Here is a 23,457-nt window from a genome sequence, read left to right on the forward strand (position 1 = left end):
GGTTAGTTTCGGTTAGGCAAACATAGTTAAAATTTCATGTCGTGGTAGTATCAAGATCTAGAAATTGCAAAATAATTGCGAACCATTGACGTGTGGTTAGGTTAGGCAAACATTGTTAAAATTTGGTGTTGTGGTAGTATCAGGAATATATATATTTCCTTGTGAAACAAAAAATTTCGCGAAAAACGACGGTTTCCATTCCGAAAACCAACGCCTTATTTTCGCTTATTTTGCAATTTCTAGAAGTTTCCGACAACTTTTAACTTCAGATTCGTGATTAGGAAACCTCAATTAGTGAGTATGCCAAATATGAAGAAAATCGGAGAGGGGTCCGGTCATCTTAAACCGTTCCCTAAAATTGGGTTGGCATCGTGAAGATAGTACTGGCCTTAATTTAAAGATTAAAATATCCAGTAGCAAGTATGTACTTACAAATGCATTTTCCTTTTTAGCTTCGTCGTCGAAAGAGAATATTCAATAACAATAACAATATGAAGTAAACACAACAACATTATGAAGTAATCACATAACTAAAGGTTATAAAATTAACTTCGTAATTAATCTGCTTCCACATCCAGTGAAATTTATTTGAAGTTACGATGGAAGTACATTGATAACTAAATATATTTTCTTCATGATTTGGAATTTTTAAACCTGTCACAATTACAGAGGGATTTGAACTCGCCTAGCGGGGTCTCAAATTCCTAAGGACCTACTTTAAGAAAAAGAACCAATCAACTTACGAACGAAATGCATGAATTTTGGTTACATATAAAATGTAATACTTACGGCATCTTGTTTCTCATTTCTTGTTAACCTGCATTGTTCTCTTTAAAGAAACAAAACTACGAACAAGTAATGCTCACACAAACACACACACAGAACTTCGTTCCATACAAATCCAAAGGTCATACTAGGTGGCACTAGTGTCGCCTAGCCACGACAGTCGAATATCGTATGCAACATCGTGCGACCGACAGTAACTATCGATATTTCATATCGATGAACCAAAGAGATAGAGGCTGTGTCCGAAAGCTGCAAGACCATACTTGAAGCGAGCATACTTCGAGAGCATACTCGCAGTGCGGTCTTGAAGCCTGGAAGCGGAAAGCTTTCGAACTGCACTTCGACTGCAGCGCCAACACAAGTGAGGAATGCAACAAAAGTTGCTTCGAAACTAAAATTATCAAACATCGACTGTATGTGCCACTCTTGTTTTCCGTGAACAACACACACATGACTCGGCGTGCAGTTTATATAACACAGCACGTTATTAATTATAGAAATATAAAATAAATTTGCTCTTTCAAATTAATTTTCACACATTCCGCAACATGGTTTACGATCGCGGGAAAAGAAATTGTTTTCTCACTTTTAAACACCTTCTCACTATAGAAGAAAGAAACCACGCATATATGAATAAAACCAATAAATAAAATTACATAGTATTTTAAAAACTTGTTTACTTACATTTCCACACAATGGAAGAACTACAACTACCAGCTGATTGACTTCAGACGTCCATTTTTTTTAACAAATGAAAAGCAAGCACAGATCGCAAGTGTGCACCGCTCGTGTGCTGCGTCCTCTGGTCTTGTACACTCGTTTGCTTGGCGCTTTCGAACTGCACTAGGTGACGTCACTTCCGTCAAGACTGTACCCAGTGCGGAGGAAAAAGTTTCTGTCCGCCATGAAAAAGCTTCCCCAAAAATTTTCTTCTAAGTCCTCTGTATAATCTGTACGTCTCCATTGACGGCGCAAAACTGCTGAAGCAATTCTCTCTTTTACAGCAAGGCCACCCGAAGACGGGGACCATCTTGACATCCGCCTGAAAGATGTAATTCGAATGTATTACAAAAAAACAGTTTTCTGCTGGTTTACATTGGTCGAGTAGACGGGAGAGTAGCTGGAGCGAGTAGGGTGAAGCAAGCTACTCTCCCCGTGTAAATAACTGGGGAGAGTACTGGAGCCAGTCAGGCCCGTAGCTAGAATTGATCTCCAGGGGGGGGGGGCGCACAGGTTATCAGGGGGCTTTGTAAATTAAGTCCATTTTTCAAAGGTTTGACAGTATTAAATGAAGGTAAATTATGTGTGTGTGTGTGTGAAGGGGGGAGCAGGGAGTCATTTTAGAAACATCATACAAATACTACATTTTTTCTATATCTCTTAAAATATCGCTTGAAGTGTCAACTGACTGCTACTGAAATCATCCCTTACTTACTACACACTCCATACTACTTTTGATGATACCGATATTTATATCACACAAGAGAAAATGGCAGTATTCAATCATAGTGCCTAGCCTACATTCCACCCCCGGGTCGAAACAATAAAACTCCAATTCGTTCTATATCGACCTTTGGCGCAGATACTGACGGAATTTGCATTATGACGTGTCAAAGCTACAGGTTTCTGTCTAAACGGGGGGTCGCAAGTCGCAACAGGTTCAGCGAAGGCACAGATAAAGAAGCTCCCCTATGAATGGACTTTCTAAAGTCTAGAGAAGAGAATATTCTAAATAATTGTCGCTATTTAGACTTCTTATAAACAAGATGAACGAATGTAATAGCTGTTGTTCATGCTCTGTGAATTTATCCTTCACCATAGTTGTGAGCAAAAAAATATCTGCTGTCAGTGGCGGTCCCTCCATGGAACAGAGGGAACTGGCTGTTCCCTCCTACTTATCGCCCATTAAATTATCAATATTAACATAATAAGAACACTTCTTTCTCCCGAAATCAACATTTCCAAAAGTAACGCCGAAGAAAAACTTTCACGTCACTGGGCGTTTGTTTACTTCACCTACCCTCGTCGTTCATCCCTCTACGGCCTGATGCCGAGTATTTCCGACCACGCGCGAAGGTAACCGATCCTCACCACGGTAGCTGAACTCTCTAGCTGTTCCCTGCGACTGCGAGAGACATAGCGAATTCCTTTTCCTTCGAATTTTTGCTATGTGCTAAAGTTTAATTGCGTCGTAGTGATAGTTTTGAGTGTAGTAAGTCCATATTTTCCTAATTTCATTGCAAAATTGCGTCTGTCATTCATAACGAACTGGAAAAATCTTCTACAGTCTAAGCGTCTGCTAAATGCTTTGGCTAAACGCTGCGAAATAGCTCCGAGGGAACAGCTCGCATCCGCCTGTTCCACCAGTCCAGTCCCGAGTTATAGCGCCTTGAATAACGTAGTGTGGAGAACGGCTCAGTTCTGCGCGCTCTGGCTGGTTCCACTCGAAAATGATCCGCTAGAGACGCTGGTGTTGACCCCGGTGCTTCGTGTTCGACTGCTTATAATGGAAGTAAATGGAGTTTTCTCTGCAACATCTGATTCTTTTACATGAAGCATTTCTATGAATGTGATAATTACTATGATATTTGGTACAGTGGTCGCGAAGATATTAATGAACATTCTAGACAGTCGACCACGTCCTGTTATCGTCATACTTTCGTTAATAATACGGGAGAAAAAATACGCGTGAAATGCTGGCAACTAAATTTTTGTGTATCAATTAGGTTCATTATTATTACCATCATCATCATTTCTTTTAAAGATATACACACTGAAGCATTTGTATTTTGGATATCTACTGTCTCTTTTCTTCCGCTTTAAACTAATCGCGGCGATGATGATAATGATGATTCCATGAAACGACAAGGGGAACCCCACAAAACTTTCTTAGTGCCATCGACATGAGTGTAAGGAAACTTTCAAACCAATGGGACAAGCGACAGGGATGTTCACACTGGCACACTAGTGGCACACACTTCAAGACTGTAAAATAGCATTCATTGCACATGAGGGTCAAAACAGCAAACGACACGTTCATATGGCGTATTCGCGTGCTACTTGTTACTTCGGTCGGAAAGCTCCTTAAAGGAAGGGTGCTCAGACCGAAGCGACGCGCTACAAGGAGAGTTCCCAACTAAGTGACAAGCGACATGGTGGCTTCAGTCTATTGGCAAGCGTTCGCTGCTAATTGTGCGAACAACAGATAGGCGACACGAAAAACTGCACATTACAACAATAGATCTAGGCGACACGATAAGCCACACGTGTCGCTTTGTCGCTTGTGCGTCGCTCAAACTGGGCCATTTCCTCAATAGCTTGCAACATGTTGCCGTGGTTTCTTGTTCGCGCATACGCGATGCAATGAGTGTCTTGCTTTAGGGAGATTGAGCACCAAAGCGACAAGGGGCACGCGACACTTATCGCTTGAGGATTTCACCAACCGAACGCTGGCCTGTGCTTCCCGTCATGCCGCTACGATGTGAAATGTTGCTCTTGATTGGCTCGTTTCCAAGCAACATGTGTCGCTTCGGTGTGAAAGTTGCCTTGGACCGAAGGACCCATGTCGCTTTGGTGTGAAATCCTCGTATCGTTTGTCGCGTGTCGCTTTGGTGTAAAATCTCCTTGAGGAAACGGTGCAGTCAGAGCTTGTGTCCCTACGGTTCGAAAGGCTGCATTGATTACGGACTGCTCGCTTCCAAGCGACACTTGTAGTGTGTCGCCTCGGTATGAAATATCTCTCAGGGTACTATTTATATTCTAATAACATAGAAAAATAAAACTCTAGTACACAATCCAACACCATCACTTTGCGATGTTTCTTCTTGTGTTACGCATACTATTTATTTATTAATTTTATTTTACTTTTCTTTCCAAATTAATGTCATTTCGTGACTGCAAATCACTCCACAAATATAACTGTTTCCATCAATTCACGTACCGCCTTTCAAGACAAACAAATCTACATAATATATTCCAAAAACTAAGAATGCCGCATTACTTTCATAAGAAAATTAGCACCGAGATTGATGGCACTGCCATCTATGTTTCTCATCCGTCTGGGGAACCAGTTTCTTGGGTCGTTTTCCACACTACGTTATTCAAGGCGCTGTACCAAGACCATCTTGAGGTTCAGGCCACAGCGCTCAGTCAAGACGTCATCATCTGGAGGCGATCGTCTTAACGCTGTAAACTCTTTGACGTAATTTTACCGTAGATAATTAAGGTATATTTATTTCTCTTATGAAGTTAAATTTTGACATTTACCCTCCCGACGAATATAGTTAGAAGAAAAATGTATAATATTGAATATTTACACCAAAATTTTCATTCAGGAAGTCACTATGGCCACCACAAAAATTCCTACCATAGCACAAAGAAAGAGTTGAAAGCCGTTAGAAACTTCCTGTCGGAAATATTTAAACATTGTATATCTTTGAAAAATATTATCGGGAATATTGGTCAGCTACAGTAAAACTCGTAACCGCTTTTGTATGAACTTTTGTATGTAAAATCAATTGATTAAATAAAAAACATGTTAGGTTGATCGTAAACTTTCCAAGTTACCTAATCAATTAAATTGTCTTTAAGTTTACCCAAAATTAATCAACCAGATAATGCAGATATTCTGTGTAGCTATACAATCTCAATACAAAACCTTAATTCCTATATTCTTGCAGCAAAAGCGAAAGAAATTGGTACAAGGGCAATGTTACATTTCTGTGTATAAAGACTAAACGTAAATAATTTGTCACATTGTAATTTCGATCCTATTGACTTTATTGAACGAAAGATAATAAACAAATTGAATCTTTTCATTGTCGTTAGTAAGATTTGTGACTATAACTTAAGAGTTTCATTGAGAAAAAAAGCAGATGAATATTTCCATTTTAACGTTCACTTGGGAAATAAACATTTGGAATATTTCCTTACACTGTTTTTTACATTCCGTTAGAAAAATCGTGAAAAATGTTAATAAATTATGAAACAATAAATATTATCACTGATTTAATAATCAAAGTTACGAACATTGAAGCTTCACAAAGACAAAAAATAAAAAGCAGTTCATATGAAACAGTTTTAAAAATTTAATACATTTGTAGTTCATATTAACATAGCTAGGTAACAAAATGATTATGTGTGAAAACATTTGTATTTGAAACATAAGTAATATATTCTTGGATAGTTTTACACACGAATATTTCATCGAAGTTCTTGTTACACATCGCACCTTTGTATTTGAATGTACAACATATCTTCCATTAGCCTCCGATTAGCATAAAGAAGCATAAAGCGGGATAAAATAAGAATAAATGTACACATGCATCAACTTTGCCCCGTTGTATAGCTTTCTTTCATTAAGCACATTTTGAAACTGAAAATTTGTGTAAATAATATGAATAATTTATCGAATGCTTGCATAAAATTTACACTAACAAATTGCTTTGGTAGAAGTAATATTAACCAACGTTTGTAATTCAGGGTAAATTATTTGATAATTCTAAAAAAAATGTTGACATGTTGTCCACATTTACGAGTATATTTGATGCCTATTTCGGACACATGAAATGTTTACATCATGAACTATTACTATTATTTATTTTTTAGTATAATACATTTGTTACTTGTATATTTTCGTAGTGACTGAATCACATGGAATTGCCCTAAAATTTTCTAATTTTTAACAACATCTTGAAGAAATGTGAATGTTACTCTTACCTTTTTCATTGTAATTGCCTCTGCAATTCAGTACGCAAGACTTATACACCATACCTCTTCCACATTTAAGCATATTTACAAGTCATGTAAACTCGATTACAGTTCTTAAATTTGCATTACAATTCCATATTCACTAAAAAGGTCCAACATTGATTCCGAAGAAGCAAATCAAACATGGCAGCTATCTCGCCTCCAGTTGATGACGTTTAGTCACGTGACCGGAGCAAGCCATCAGGCTTTCATATTGAGAAGGTAATGGCTGTACCCGAGCCAAGACGCACGCAGCGGCAGGACAAGAGCGAATGTTGCGAGCGTTGGGTTGCGAATGTTGTATGATGGACCGGCTGAAGATGAAGACGAAAGCTTTTAGTTCATTGAACGTTACAGAAAAGACAGCAAACCAATACCTACCCTACCTGGATTAAAGACTAAAACGAAATCATACACAAGGCATTTTCAAACAAGTTACTACAACTCTGTAAAATGATTAACTGGATTCTCTTCCAGCGGCAAATTATTGTTGTCCTTGTTTGTTCCTGAGAAGGGAGTTTGGAACACTTCGGGTTTTGTCACAATGTCTAGAAATCTAGCGGACGTCATGAAAAAACTAGGCCATCGGAATGTAATCATTTCATTGAGGACGTTTGAATTACAAGAACACTCAACTCTACAAAAAAAAAATGTCAACGTAATCTACAAATGGAGAGATGAAACAGGATTCGACCAAACATTTATTTCCTCTGATCACTCATAAATTGCTTTCATTTTTTTTCTTTGTTGTGCATCAACGATTTTGTTTTTTAATGTTTTCTTTACATTATATCATATTTGCTTTAACAATATGATTGTCATAATTTTAACGTGCTTCATGTATGTCACTTCTGACAATTTGTAACATATGTATCGTATATTTATTTGGTTCATTTCAGTAAGGGTTGAATTTTACTTCAAAGTGGAAAATAATGTTGTGACATTGCTAATTCCAAGGACTAAAGAATTATATGGTAAGGTTAACTTGGATAACCTAAAACTGGTGCGTATTTCGGAGGATAAAAAGAAAGAGTTTGTACTTTAAAACTAAATTTCCTCCAGGTAGATGACTTCCTTCCTGAAACTTAGTTTTCGAAAGGAAGGGGCAGATGATATGATCCACATTTTTAGAAATGTAGAAAATATGTCACTAATATATTTATTTTTGTGAAAGAAAGCTTAATTTCTTTGTTATTATATGTAATAATGCACCTTGTTTGTAATGTATATCTTTTGTTTATTGTATTTTATGCTACATTATGGGTAATTTAATGTATCTTTGTTTGAGAGAGTGCACTAAACGAATTTGTATTTCTAAACATGCATAGATGTCAGTTTTGTTGGTAGAATCTTTTTGCAAATAGTGAGTGATTCATCTCTACTTGAATCTGTGTTCTCGAAAATAGTATAAAAGCGAGGATATCGCGTAAGAAATAACACACGTTCGCCACGGATCGACGAAGCTTTTAAACTTAAAAGGAACTCCTCGGTGTTGTGCATACATCTTGGTGTGGTAGTTCGGGGCGCAAGCTAGGCCTATGTGATCATAGGTACGCCGATAGCCATGCATTGATGCTATGCACAATACTGCAACCATTCTACTTTAAATAATAAAGTTAGCCTAAGGATTAATTTGGAAACAAAAGGCTAAAGAGCAAATATTGGCTCAGTTATTATTGCATATCTCTTGGTGTGGTAGTTCGGGGCGCAAGCTAGGTCTATGTGATCATAGGCATGCCGATAGCCACGCATTGAGTTTATGCGTTTTAGTTGAGTCAATTCATCGACAAAGCGAAATCCTCGCCTTCGTCTCCGGTATATTTGCATTAAAATTGCAATAAATAAAGAATGAAACCTTTCAGTTTATACATACTGCAGTAATGTGGTTTTATTTCTCTGTGCTGTGAATATTGTCTTTGCCTAACACTATCCCTGTACCTGAGAGGAGTCTGTGTACTTCACCGAGTCTCATCGTTCACCGCTGAGTATTATTGAGTTATTAATAAATATAATAATAGTATAATAATACAGGTCTTGAACGTATCATCCTCTCCCATCGATATTTTCACTCGCGCGTAAACTCGACACACCACTCGGTCAATGTAAACGCTTTCTGAGGACAGTAGCTATTACATTGGTCGAGTGAGCGGGAGAGTTACTTACCTGTCTGCCCGACTCGACCCTTCTATGGCGAGTAGCTGTTTACGCACTTTCTACTCGACTCCAGCAAAGTGTCTGCAGCTGTTTGGTGCTCTTTTGACAGAATGAACCATCGACGTCGTTGGCGATTAAGATAAAAAAATATATGATGTGACACTTCACAAGCCTTCCCCAATGGCGTAGTGGTAATGTCGTCGCCTTGTAATCAAGGGATTCTCAGTTCGATACCCGGTGGTGGCACATAGTGATTCGAGCTCCACTTTAACCCGATTAGATTATCTGTACTTAAAGTGGACTAAAACAAGAATCAAAGACACTACACAAAATGTACCGAAAAATAGGTACGTTTTTAATCAGTGTACTTTAGGTTTATATGTATATTCCCAGATATATGTAAACTTTTTAAAACTTATATGTAACACACATAAAGTGTATTAATAACGACAGTAGTGCATTGAGTGGTGACTCACCATCCCTCTACCAAATGTTCCGGGTTAGAGTGTAGAGCTATGAATGGGTGTTTCTTTGTGAGTCACTTTATTCGTTTAATGTTAGCATTCCTGCGATTATCCAAGAGTGACAGCAAAAAAATATAGAATAAGAAAAATGTCAATTACTATACACGTTGCTCTGTATTAAGGTAGACCAGTTTCAATGTTTCCTCATCTACCTAACACGCATCTCGGACTATTTATTTGCTTAAAGTTTTTATTTTATTTTTTCCAGAATATTTTGCAAATATATTATTTTTCATTCAGTTTCCCATTGCCGAACGCATAAGTGCAGACGATAAGGGTCATCCGTACAAATATCTGACGTAGAAACATGGCGCAAGCTTGTTTTGAGCGCAATGCGAGATGTGAGATTAGCAACTTCTGAAGTCTCACTTTTACTTTATAATCGGTGCGTTGAATTGCGGTGATGGAATCGGTGCATCTCGTGAATGTGCAGCCATTTTATAGATTTAAAAATGAGATAAAAAATTTAAGTGGAAATGTCCATTTCAAAGTTCATGTTTCTTGGGTTTGTTTTAACCCTTAAACGCCGAAGTCCATTTTACGCAATAAGGGCTTAACGCCAAGAGCGTTTCCAGCGGTAAATTTGAAATTCACTACCATGGACGTCGCCAGAAATTTTTGTAAGGGGATTCAGGGCGACGATAAAACTTGAATAGTAGAAATAATAATAATAACTATTACCAACTAATAAATTAAACCCATTTTATTCTAAATTATTATTACTCGAAATGAATGAAAATCTAACACAGTCGTTCTACATTTCATATAGTAGTTAGCGTACTGAAATTCATAGTTTTTCTATTTCGTTCTTTAACTTTCACACATCTCGTTCAAGAAGCAGTTTTAAAAGTTAGGGCTAAATTTAACTAATCAGGTTCATGTTGTGTGGGTGGTTTCTCACAAAAAAATCTCATTTTTGGAATTTTGAAAACGGTGGAACCATTTATTCATTTGATTAAATAGTAAAGTATGAAAACATAATCTGGTTCTTGTATTTTACACTAAATTTTCTCGATCTAACACGTTTTTAACTTTGGTTAAACTGAACTTTATTTTTGTTATTAACTATTAAAATGGCAAGATTCCTGGTTTTATAAAACTTGAATGTTTGTAAATGAAGAATAAACAATTTCCAAAGGGGGGGCGACGGATCGGTTCGACTCCCCTCCCGATGCCCATGATCACTGCAACTGAAAGAATGTATGACGTCACTACGTCTCAAAGACCAAGTTTTAAGTACACATTAACGGCGACGCCCGCCGTAAACACTTCAATCATGAACGCGATTGTTTTCCTGTCGGATCCCACAACACAAACTTTTGCCCACACGTGACGAGCAAAGCGTTTGCCTCAATTGACGTCGAATGTGGCCTGGAAGTTAGGCGGCGGAACCAAGACAAAGAAGATGATTAATTGATGTTACATCGTCTGCTAGAGGCAAAGAAAGCGCATGGTTCATTACACGCACATCAAAGAGCAGGTCTTTTCGCCTAATTCTGTCAACGTTTCGTTCAGTGCCGCACAAGGGATCCCATCACAACAGGCTTAAGTGGGTTTTCCGCTGGGAAGAAGAGTCAAGAAATGGATTTATTTCGATAATTGCTCCCCATCTCCCCCTCTCCGATGTTCATTTTCCAGTAAAGCAAATTAAATCTGAAAGGAAGAAGATGGGAAATATAACAGGCAGTGAGCAAGAAAACAATGTTTCTTCTTTTTAACTTCACCGTTTAAGATGATTGGTAATTTGGTGGAAGATGTAACATTGCTGAAGAGCGAAGATTCAACGTTGGTATATATTGTCAAGGCAGCTCTTGAAGTGGAAATTGTTAGGTGGATGTTTGCTCGAACTGAGGGATACTCCTTTGTTTAACATGCTTTTCTCCACACACCCCTTACATCGAGCACTGAGTTAAAGACAGTGCAATGGCTAGGAAATACTGTCGACTAAACAGTTGACGAGGAGACAACCGTGCTCAGGGGCGGATGCAGAGCCGGGCGAGCAGGGACAACTGCCATGGGCAAGCCATTTTAAAAGTGACATTAAATCGAGTTGGTATATAACCAACTTTTGTTGTATGCAGACGATACTAGTGTGATACTGAAAGGAAGTCACACAAACAAGTTAAGGGGAAACACCGAGACAAGAATGGAAACTTGATTTAGGTGCAATAGTTTGGTCTTGAATGAACAGAAAACGGTGAAACGTGCTAATCTTATACAACATTAGCGAGAGAGATACTTTTTTTTATTCTATAAATGAAATTTTAAATTGGTCATATCATGTAAAAACACTTGTGAAATAAAGCAAATTTGATTGTAGCCTATATAGTATATTGAGAATCATAATGCTAATAAAAAATACAAATTCATTAATTCAGGTATATCATACATTAGAGTAAGTGAAAATAATACGTAGTTTTCGAATTCCAACAAGCGTCGCCTTGCTATAAAGAGGAACCGGGTCACGTATTTACAAAACCTATATGGAAATCGCAACCGTTACCGTGGCTATTTGTAGTTTCCAACAGTAGCGCTGTTCTTATTTGACGTCGAACCCGGCAAAGTTAAAGCTCTGCTAAAACCGGATGAAATGTGAGCACAGAGAAGCACGACGAGCCTAACAGAATCGCATAATTGCTAATAGAATCGAAAGTAAGATGCCTAATGTAACAACAATGTAAAAATTTGAACTCCGGTGCATGTAAATTTCACAGTGGTTCGGATCCCACCTCAAACTGTACCTTCAGTCCAGATTGACCTATTTGAGCATGAAATGAACTATCAATCAGTAAGCACACTCCCAGCACTTCCCAAATTTTTATCAACACCACTTAAATATTTTCACAGAAGTCCAATTGAAGGTCATTTTGGCAATAAATGTACATTTGCAACCCCGCTAAAAACGACCTTACACCCAGTTGGAAAATTCTGGATAATCACGTGCTATTTATTACTTTGTAACTCGCGAATAACCTCCCCCTCACTTTGCGGTTAATTATAGCCATGGACGTGGTTTAACCTCCCCTTGTAGCCAATCTCAAAGGATGGAGAAAACTGAAAATACCTAGGTATAGAGGGAGCTTTATACTTTCTGTTGGAACATTGATCAATCTTTTACCCCTCTTTTCCGCACCCTTGCTTGGCTTATTGATCATTCCAGTCACGACTTGCGCTTCTCCAGCTGATTGAATTTCCAGCCAACAACTTTTCAGTGATAAAATTGACAGTCGGGTTTGTTCCACCAGTTGCCGGCAACTTTGGCCCGCCCTTAAAGCAACAAGTCTCTCGAGGGAGAGGGGAGAAATGTTCGTTTGGGAAATCTCCATTTCTCGGAAATAGACTTCCGCAATTTCGGAACTATAAGTCTTAGGAAAGAGTTCATTGCTTCTACTTCAACGTCAGTATCGCGTCAATAGTTGAGGCCCACTTCCAGTAGGCGAATTAAACTTTCTGCCATGGGCGAGAAAGGTAACAAGGACGTCTTTAGCACGGGGTGTTCAGGGTATCCGGAACTCCAGAAAGAATTACCAATTACCAAAATTAAATAATGATAATATACTTGTTGGACATTTGTTGTATAATCGAGGGCTATTTATTTCCGCCGTACTTACTGGAACGGAAGAATTAAATTGGGATCGTGGAGTTCGAATGACAGTACCAAAGAACATTCATGTCCACTGCTACCTATATTAATAATACGCATAAAATATTAACTTTACTTTTCGTGAAATGAATCTAACATCCTTTTAAGTTATCCAATATTTAATTCTTTATCGTTTTTACATTAATTTCCTTGCCAGGACAGTTGTTTTTTATACACATTTTGGCGATCTTAACCCCACGAGAGGTAGATAATGAATACGTGTTGTTATATCTCTATTCGTATGCCGTCTTTTTACTTATTCATGTAATAATTGAGGACTAAAAGTGGTAAACGTTGTAAGTGCCAAAAGCGAAAGTGTTGGGAAATCGCATCGTTCCGCACATCAGCCCGTAAGAACGTGCACACTAGTGACCTCTTTACACGCCTTTTGAACTACTTAGAGGGCTACCAGCCACACTTCACGTTTACCACAGTATAAAGCATGGCACATTTCACAGTTTAACGTGGAAAACGGTGTTTGAATTATTGTGGCACTTACAGCGTTTACCAATTTTAGTCTTCAATTACAATATAATATTAATTCATTTACATATTATCAATAGACGTATAAATTATATTAGCCTATTAATTTAAACATTTATATTATTAATATTTTTATTTCTGACTCACTTGGTTCGGACCGTACACCCAAAATATACGAGGTGTGGCTAGAAAAAAACCAGATTGATGTTGCTGTCGACAAACGGCAAGCGCGTCAAGGATAAGCGGTGCTTGGGTGTATAACGTGATATCTTGCCTACTGGCTGTGTGATTGCCCAGGGTGCACGGGGCTCAGTTCTTCTGTAGTTTGTGGACGAAGTGAACCGTACATCTGTGCTCCATCGGAAAAGAAATTAAGTGTGAAAGTGGAAGAGCGTATCAATCTGAAGTTTCTTATCAAACTCGGAAAATCCGCCACAGAAACTTATGATTTGTTGAAGGAAGTGTACGGAGATGTGTGTTTATCACGCACTCAAGTATTTGAGTGGTTTCAAAGGTTTAGAGAGAGACGAGAAGTGATTGCGAACGACAGGCGTCCTGGACGGTCTCGCACGTCAAAAACGGAATCAAACATTGCAAATGTCGGTGACTTGATTCGAATTATGTACGCGAAGGTCAAACTGTCAGCCAACAATATTTCATTACGATGCTGACGACCCTTCGTGAGCGAGTAAGAAGACGACGGCCTGATTTGTGGAAAAGCAAGTCATGGATTCTTCATCAGGACAATGTTTCTGCCCACACGGCCTTGTCAGTCAAGGCTTTATTGGCCAAGTATGGGATCCCAGTGTTAGAACATTCACCCTATTCGCCGGATCTCGCTCCGTGCGACTTTTTATTCCCAAAGGTCAAATCAGCACTGAAAGGAACCAGATTTCAGACCGTAGAATGTGTGAAAACGAAAGCGACGGAGGTCATGAACATGGTTTCGGAAAATGATTTCCACCACTGTCTCCAGCAATGGAATATTCGTATGGAGTGGTGTATCGATAGTGCAGGGGAGTACTTTGAAGGGGATAATGTTCATATTGTACAAAATAACCAACAAAAGATTTTGTAGCAACAGTCCGGTATTTTTCTAGCCACACCTCGTATTTCTAGATACGTGCCTGGAAGATATATTCCGGCCGTTGCAGCAACCGGTATCCATTCACAGCGCAGAACGGTTATTTTGACAAAATCCAGTTTCCTTGCTGTCTGCTTTGTGTATGGGGATTTTTTAAGTTGCCGCTTCTTGCTCAAGCATTAGGCCTAATTGGCTGTTTGACAGCGAGTGCATTCGTAGGTAAATAAGGCAATAGAGGGTCACTGCCATAAAGGCGGTCTTCGCGCCGGATATAAGGACGGCGGTGGTGGTTCTATCCCTCCTGATAGTTTTATTCTCAAGAAATATCTAACAATATTTTAAGTATTTGTTACTGTTTGCTAAAGCTGAGTACAAGAAATTCATATAATGGAAAAAAAGTACACACGTTCGATGTATTTTTTTCGGTACATTCTGCGCATCAAACTTGACCAGCATATTGACGAGTTTCCTGATGCAATGAGACCACCACATCGCTCGAAAGCCCGTCAGTTGAACACAACAGAATATGGCAAAGCAGATCCAAAGTGATCATAGGAAAAAGGGCTGCCTTCATGAAACGCGAGGCCCTGTGCGAACAATATCCGCGAGACACTTAAACTCTAAGTAGAAACTGGCCCAAACGAAACCAAGAGTGCTAGTTGTTTTGGGCAAGTACATCTGTAATTTACATGTTTGGGCAAACGCAGTCACAAGAGTGTCAGTCACACAGTCCCTTCTCTGGAGGAATTGTTGGAAGAGGCCCCACTCCGGCTGGAGGCACATGTTCAGCATGTTTTGGAACGTAGTCTCAAGCTGTTGTTGTGTCATATGGACAATTGGACCTAAGCATTTTAGTTTGAAGTTCAATAGTTTGAGGGTTGGGGTGCGACGGTTACACCCGAGGATGAAAGTCATCAACGTTCTCTGGAGTATGAACGCGCTTAGCACACAAGAGAAAGTCCCAGACAACAACAATCAAAACATTCTGATGAATAACAACTAAGTTATTACTACCTTTGTTTTCGGTATAGTTTTATTTACGCCACCTTGTATTTTGCTATGCTTGTATTAATATAAATGCAAGTAGTTTCTTCTGTGTATTTATTAATCGTTATTAGTTACAAGCTATCAAGCACCTGCCGTCCTTGTTCATGATCTTCGGAAATTGAGTCATATTGTCCTTTAATATCAATGGAGGTCCGGTTCGAATTTAGTGATTCGGATCCTACTTTAAACTGGAGATCCCGTCTGGATTAATCTATTTGTGCACAAAGTGTACGTAAACTGTTTGTTGTGTGCAGAGTTACTCGTGGCATTCACATAGAACATTTGTTAACTTCTCTTCATCCACACCACTTGTCTTAGTTTCTTAGAACATTTAAATCGACAATCTTTTCTTCGGTTAATCTCCATGAATCCCTGAAGATAGTTTATGGTTGTTTCCACCACAAGCAAAAGGAATATTCCTCTAACCTACTGTTTACACACACGCGCAAGCTCTTGTGACGTAAATACTTGAGCTATTTAGAAGAAAACGTGAGTCAGACTTTTCTTTTTTTTGGTACTTCTGCATTGAATATTTAGCAGATAGTGTTTGGTTTGCTTCTCTTGCATTTTCCATCATCTTGCATTGTTCCAATAATTTCTTCTTGTAAAAAGATTATAATAGCTATTCAAGACGTTCTGCTCTCTGCCTCTACCGCCCCGGGCGTTTCAGTGTGTTTGTGTATTGTGTGTGTATGTTGAGCACCGATACGAAACTTTTCTTTATGGTTTATCTCATGAAAGCAATGAATGAAAAGATCAATTATATTTGTTTCTAACCTGAAGGCAGATCCACTAAGTATATAATGGAATCTGCTGCATTTCAACGTTGGCTTAAGATATTTTTTTTCCAGCTAAGTTAGATGTTTCTGAATGGATTTGTTCTTCGTGGCGAACAATATGGGAGATGTATGACGCACATGGAAGGTGAAGCGATATTTTAGCTTAGACCAATGCAGACAAGGAAGAAATACTTCATGGGAACGGAGTTTGCATTAGCCAAGTTTGTGACGAAGCTGGAGTAAACCATGCACACATTCGACATAAATGTCGCAATCAAAAAGTGAATGGATGAGTTGTTTCACTTTCACCCTCACCTCCCGTCTATTTGGACTTAGAGAAAATGATACGCTATCATAGTTTCTCTTTGCTTCCTCCATTTATTTTATTAATTTGTTATACTTTTTCTTACTCTTTCCTTCATACTTTCCTTTCTAAGTTTCGATTTTCTCTTTCCTACTTTTTCTTTTCCCATCTCTCTTAGTACGTTTATTTTATTTTGCTTCTTGTATCATACTTTTCGTTAGGAATGACAGAGACCTTGTAAATATCCAGATGAAAAGTAGGCCAGTCCCTTCGAGACGAGACTAAGGACGAGACCGAGACGTAGTGTCCGAGACTTCGGTATGATATTGAAAAGTTTAACTAAACCAAAAGGTTCCAAAGGCCGAAGAAGATGGATGGTCATCTCAACGGCTGAGGAGGCGCAGGAACCTAGAGGAGTAATACCTCTTTAAAAAACCTTGGTCCATCTGGCTCCGGATGGTAGCACCTTGTAAGGGCCCCTTGCCAGGGTTACGGTGAAGACCTCAACGTGGCGGAGAAGAAGGCCTTCGGAACGACAGAGATGGCGAGAGCGGCAACACACTCTCTTGGGAGAAAAGGGAAACCACTGCCTTGTGGAGAAGGGTAACTTCAAAGGATAAGGGAGTAAGCCGTGAAAGAAAATCCTGGTTCCCCAGGTTGGGGGGTTGGGCGCTGTGCCGACACCTCAACCCTGGAAAATTCCAACAGTTACGAAACCACAATCAGAGCCTGGGAAGGATGGACACAAAGTAAGACGACCAAGGCGAAAGGATATGGACATTGAGATGGGTACATGGAACATCAGAACACTTCTCAAACCAGGGGCCCTGAAAATAGTCACGGACCAACTGATTAAATATAACATACAGATAGCTGCACTACAGGAAACAAGATGGATAGATAAGAACATATGGGAAACAAAGACACATGTTATATACAGTAGTGGTAAAAAGAAAGGAAATAAAAAAGCAGGGGTGGCCTTCATAGTAGAGAGAAGAATGAACGAGAACATAATTGATTTTAAACCTATAGATGAGAGAATATGTAAAATAAGAATGAGAACTAAATTCTTTAATGCAACCATTATAAATGTCTATGTACTTACGGAAGAAAAAGAACAACTAATACAAGATGTTTCTATGATAAACTTGAAAAGACAATAGGCAGTGTACCACCCAGCGATGCGAAGATAATAGCGGGGGACCTAAACGCACAGATAGGCATAGAAAAAATGTATAAAGACACAATTGGAAGGCACAGCTTACATGGAAATTCAACGATAATGGTCAAGGTTCAGACCATTGATTGATTTGACATGGAATGAACCTTTGACAAATTTGACGAAGTGAACCTAATCGTTTGAAGTTGAAATAGTCTGTCCAAGCGGTGCACTTCGAACCTTGAGATCTGCAATAACCCATTGACAAGTTCATGCACGAAAATTATAATAAAAAGTTAAGAAATTGTTGGAATTGAAAAGGATGCTCCGAAACGTTACACGATTGAGATTTTCCGATATGAAATGCCCCAGTTGTTAAAAAAGGAAGAATCTGCAGATATTGCGGTCCATAGATATTTCTTTTTTGATAGCAAAAGGAGAAGGGACGTCATCATTAATGAGATTCCTCCCTATACAGTAAGTCATTCCACTCCTACATTTATTGACTTTGTAGATGCGCAGGGTTGTCCAACCCTCCAGCACATGAAGTGCAAAGAGTAACTGGGGAAAAAGAAACTAAATATCGATACGTACCTTTGCATGCACATGCGAAACACACGGGAGTCAGAGTAAATTCTCGTATACCTAAGAAAATCTTGTGGAAACCTTTTAATTTTACTTTGACTATCATCCCGCTCTTTTCTGTCATATTTCATGAGATATCGACAAGTCTTTGATGGAGATTTTGTATTTTTCTTACGCAATGTCTACAGTTCAAGTATAGTTCTACAAACCCCTCTCTACGTATCATGTTACGGTAACTAGGCTTCATAAAATTTATGGGCGAATTTTAATAATACTTCATGTTTTTTAAATATATACAAGGCGAGTCAAAGGTCCCAGGACACCCTAATAAGTAGAAAACTGAAGGATAAATGAAAGATCTAAGGTCGCAAGCAAAGAATGGGGCTGAGGGCAAACCTTTCGAGATAGGTCAGGAATGTGGCCGCCATCTTGGAGTCCGCCATCTTAGATCCAAGTCAAATTTTCAAATGGGAAGGGAGTCATGCAGCATATCAAAATGCATTGAAATTTTATCAGGAATTCATTTCCGTAAAGACATTGGACCTATCTGGTGTGGTGCAAACGTTATGGAACAAAATATTGATGCAAGGTATCCTGGAACTTTTGACTCACCCTGTAATTACATGCCATTTTTAAACTAACACATTCATAAGTATATGTGTCGCTTCCGTGATGCTCAACTCACGAAATCGCCACTCAAGGTTCCAGATTTGAACCCCGGCCTGGACACAGCTGTCTCCTTGTGAGCGTCTCTTTATCAATTTCATCTGATCGTATCCATCCTCATCGTCGAGGTACTACAATGATGTACTGTATAGTGACCGACAATAAAAATAGGACAAGTAGATCCTGAAATGATGACTTCCTTGCATGGCGTTATATGTGTTGCCTAACTCTACGGCGAAAGGCGTTATTCAATAGAAAGTCTTCAATGACAAGTTCGCCCACTGCCGTAAAGTTAGGCAACACGCATAAGGCTATGCAGGGAAGTGGATATTTCAGGTACCAGGTGTCCCATTTGTATTGCTTGTACAGTCATGGACACGTCTGGGTTGTAACGATTCCATTGAAAGTTAATTAAATTGTTATAACCCAGAAGTGTCTGTGACTGTACGTATGTACGTCAACAATTTAACATCTTACAAGGTGTTCTTAGTCTCGTACTTAAAATGCTATCCTCTTCTTTACACAGTACATACATCTGCTTTCGTCCAAGTTCCTTATGCACCTTTAAATGAGTAAAATAGAACACTAAATATAATCGTTTTGTATCTAACTGTAGTGTCGTACATCTTCTTAGCTGTTGAAATTTACAGAATCCTGATACAAAGAAATATTTTTACATTTCACGAGGCTCTAAAAGGCCTTTAGCAGGGGTGCTAAAGGTGACGGGAACTAGCTCACAAAAACTAGGCCCACCCCTTTGCTTATCACATGTAGGCTTGTAATGATTTTTCGGCAAGCAAATAAGAATTTTAATAACCTGGTTTATAGAAAATTACAACACAGTTAGCAGGCATGGCCATTGGATCATAGTCCATCTGTCAATATTTCATTTGGACGATCTACGTAGCTCTCATAGTTCCTGAGATACTGATACTTTATACGATAAGAATTATTGCCTAGTGACCGATTAAGGTAAGTGCTAGACTTTAGTTTCACAGAAAAAATCGAATTAAAAAACACATTTGGTTGCGCTTTTCGGTAACCATAACCAAACAAAAATTGATAGATTATCCTGAAGATGAGAATGACGTTAGCTCTCGAAAGCTTGGAATCCTTTCCACAACTCACCTTGTCGATAGTCCGAGAGAATCTTTTCATCATCTTCAGCCTACAGTAAATTTGGTTACTTTGATCTAATTATTTAGTAACTCTAAACAAATGCTCACGATTACTAGAAGAATTGGTTATGATGGACAATCATTTCTGTTTGTGGCCTATTTGAACACATATTTATTCACGAGAAACTTTTTTCCTTTGTTACTTCAAACTTTTTCTGTGTGGGTCTTTTGGTACACCAAGTTTTATCTGTCTAAATCTGTGAGTTCTAGAGGTATAGTATCAACATACCCGGATGGATGTACTCGCATTGTTGATTAGTATCTTAGGAGTACAGGACGGATGTCCGGTGTGAGATTAAAAGCTCAATTTCTTCTTCTCTCCATTATTGTAGTCCATCTCACACTTCAAAGCAGTGTGTTTGTTGTTTCTGAATACAATCATCATCACCAGTACACAACTTCGTCGCCGGACAAGAAGAGCAGGAGCTGTAAAAAGGGGGAAGGTGAAGTGGCTTGCATTTAAATAAGAGTCAAGGCGACACCTAAATATTTCGTTTGCATCTAGAAGAGAAAATTATAGCAGAGAACTAAATGCCACGATTACACACTCCTGTTGAACAGCTGTTACGAAGAACTCAAACCACAAGAGTCTAAATCGGATATGATGCAATCAAAGTGTGTCTGATTAACGAATATTGTGGTACAGACACGTGCGACTATTTTGAAGGACTTGGACGTTCTCTCCATGTATTTATCCCTGCTTTGAACCCTTCGTCTCCTTATTCTCCTCGTCGCAGTTAAACAAATTATACAAAGATGAGACATTGATTTAATAAACAAACCAAACACCTTGAAAACTCAAATTCCGTTTCATTCAATTGGTCCTATGAATAAAGCTGAGACTCATTCCGGTTTTTGGATTAAGTACTACATTCTGTATGAATGAAAAGGTTGAGAACTTGCAAAAACTGAGCACGTGTTCACATATAGATACAAATAATATATCACGTTTTCAGAAAATGGGAGGATGTGCTTCTTTACCCATAGACAGGCAAATATGTATGTGTGTTGTCAAGTTAAAAGGTTGGCATATATCGATTAGGTAGGTAGCATGAGCACCTATTGATTTTTAATAATAGATGGGTATTTGTAGCAGGGATGAGGCAGGGGGAATTCCCCCAATACACACTGCACTCTACATTCGTTGCAAATTTTTAATTCTTTAAGATTTTTTTATTATATACAATTGCTTCGAAATAAGTTGCAATAGAAATTGAATAGAAATATTAGTAGAAATAATGCCTTGTTGTCAATATAGATTGTTTTCTCGGAAGACACTGCATAAGGTTCTCGTAAAAAAAACCTATGAAAGTGGTGAAATCGCACTGATGCACTATGCTAAATAAATAAGAAATAGAATGTGTTGGAAAGATTTGGTGTAAAAAGAGGTGCTTGAAGTAATCTAGAACAGAAAAAGAAATTAAGAAATTAACTGGACATTGGCTAAGAAGGAATTACGTGCTAAAACCACACAAAAAGTAATGGACAGCGAAGAAAGGGTACGGGGAAGAAGAGGATTTCAGATGATATACCGCGTGAGGCACCTAAAAGTACCACCTGAAATAGCGAAGAAACCAGAAACAGTAGCGAAGTGAGGTTTGCGGGAAACAATAATATCAAATGGGGCTCGTAAATCGGAGGTATGGGGTGGGTCGAAAAATATCGACAAATGGGGCATCTGGAGCAAAGTCATATTTTTTTTAATGGAACGATATACAATAACATGCATAATATAAAAGAGCACACGCAGAGAAACACAACGCCGTTGGCCTCATGCATCTACTGCACATAGGAACGAAGATATGGCCATGTGAAAATATGTAAACAAACTAACAAGTGGCCCACTTGACCGTCAGTACCACGGCATGTACAAGTATGAGATGTCGGAAGCCATTGGACAAGATGAAGACAGAACGTGTTAAAGGAAGAAAAAATACATTAGACATCGTCAGCACCATGTATTTGACAGTATGTCGAAGAACCACTGCGTAAGAAGCGAAAACCTGTCAAAGTGTGTGTTCAAAGTGGTGGCCGTCAGCTGCGATACAGGCAACGAGGCGCCCACGCAAAGATCGTTGCACAGAATGTAGCATCTCGTAGGGAATGTCCCTAAAGGCCGCAGTAATGCGGTGTTGCATATCCTCTGGAGTTGTTGGCACATCCCGGTAGACAATGTCCTTCAGCTTTCCCCACAGGAAAAAGTCTAACGGTGTTCAAATCTGGGGAACGAGCCGGCCATTTGACAGGCCCTCCACGTCCAATACAACGATTTGGAAATGTATTTTCCACACATGCTGTAGCGCGTCTTGCACTGTGAGCTGGGCACCCGTCATGTTGGTACCACATTTCCCTCTTTGTCTGAAGTGGTATGTCCTCCAATAGTACAGGCAGTTCATGTTGTAAAAACTGTATGTATCGGTCAGCATTCAGTGTCCCTTGTATAAAAAAAGGGCCAATGAGATGTTCACCCACTATACCACACCACACGTTCACACTCCATGGGCGTTGGCGTTCTACTTGGCGAATCCAATGTGGATTTGTCACCGACCAATAGTGCATGTTCCTTAGGTTGACATTTCCATGATTGGTAAAAGTTGCCTCGTCAGTGAAGAGGATACGTGACAAATCGGGTGTGTCGTGTCGTAACATCCATGTGCAAAACCGAACACGGTCCACAAAATCATTCCCGTGAAGTTCCTGATGGAGGGAGATATGATATGGGTGAAACTTGTGTGTGTGTGCAGAATGCGCAATACACTTCGCTGACTCATCCCAGCATCCCTGGCAATTTCACGGGAGCTAACGTGCGGATTCACAGCAACAGCGGCGAGAACATTTGTTGCACCTGCCTCACCTGTAGTTGGCTTGTTCCGCACACGTGCTCGTGGTGTTACACTTCCGGTGTCTCTTAATTTAATAAATAACTTACCAAACAGACGTCGAGATGGCTGTCGTCTGTCCGGATATCTCTCTGCGTACACACGGTAGGCTTCTGAGGCATTCTTTCGGCATTCCCCATAAATCAGGATCATGTCCGCTTTTTCTATGTTTGTGAACACCATAATCTTCGCTCTTACCACTACGACTGCTTGCTATGAACTAACACGATCTCGTGGACCTGCTATCAAAACTTGCTCTGCGTAAAGGCAGTTCTGTCAGGCACCTGAGAAGTCTTACATGCCGTGGTACTGACGGTCAAGTGGGCCACTTGTTAGTTTGTTTACATATTTTCACATGGCCATATCTTCGTTCCTATGTGCAGTAGATGCATGAGACCAACGACGTCGTGTTTCTCTGCGTGTGCTCTTTTATATTAT

The 23,457-nt window shown here is 39.2% G+C and overlaps 2 protein-coding genes across 2 annotated transcripts in view; one reads left to right on the top strand and one right to left on the bottom strand.

Annotated features, from left to right (window-relative positions):
* Positions 1–913, bottom strand: part of RASSF8 (ras association domain-containing protein 8) — a 59,038-nt gene extending 58,125 nt beyond the window's left edge. Inside the window, exon 1 of the mRNA XM_083119157.1 lies at positions 790–913. The gene's annotated coding sequence lies outside the window, so the exon portion shown is untranslated. The remainder of the gene's footprint in view (positions 1–789) is intronic.
* The window catches only part of LOC145985647 (uncharacterized), an 89,272-nt gene that overhangs the window by 26,255 nt on the left and 39,560 nt on the right, over positions 1–23,457 (top strand). The window lies entirely within an intron of this gene.

Source organism: Lepisma saccharinum, chromosome 3, assembly GCF_977018435.1.
Source record: "Lepisma saccharinum chromosome 3, izLepSacc3.1, whole genome shotgun sequence".
In the NCBI taxonomy this organism is placed as follows: domain Eukaryota; kingdom Metazoa; phylum Arthropoda; class Insecta; order Zygentoma; family Lepismatidae; genus Lepisma; species Lepisma saccharinum.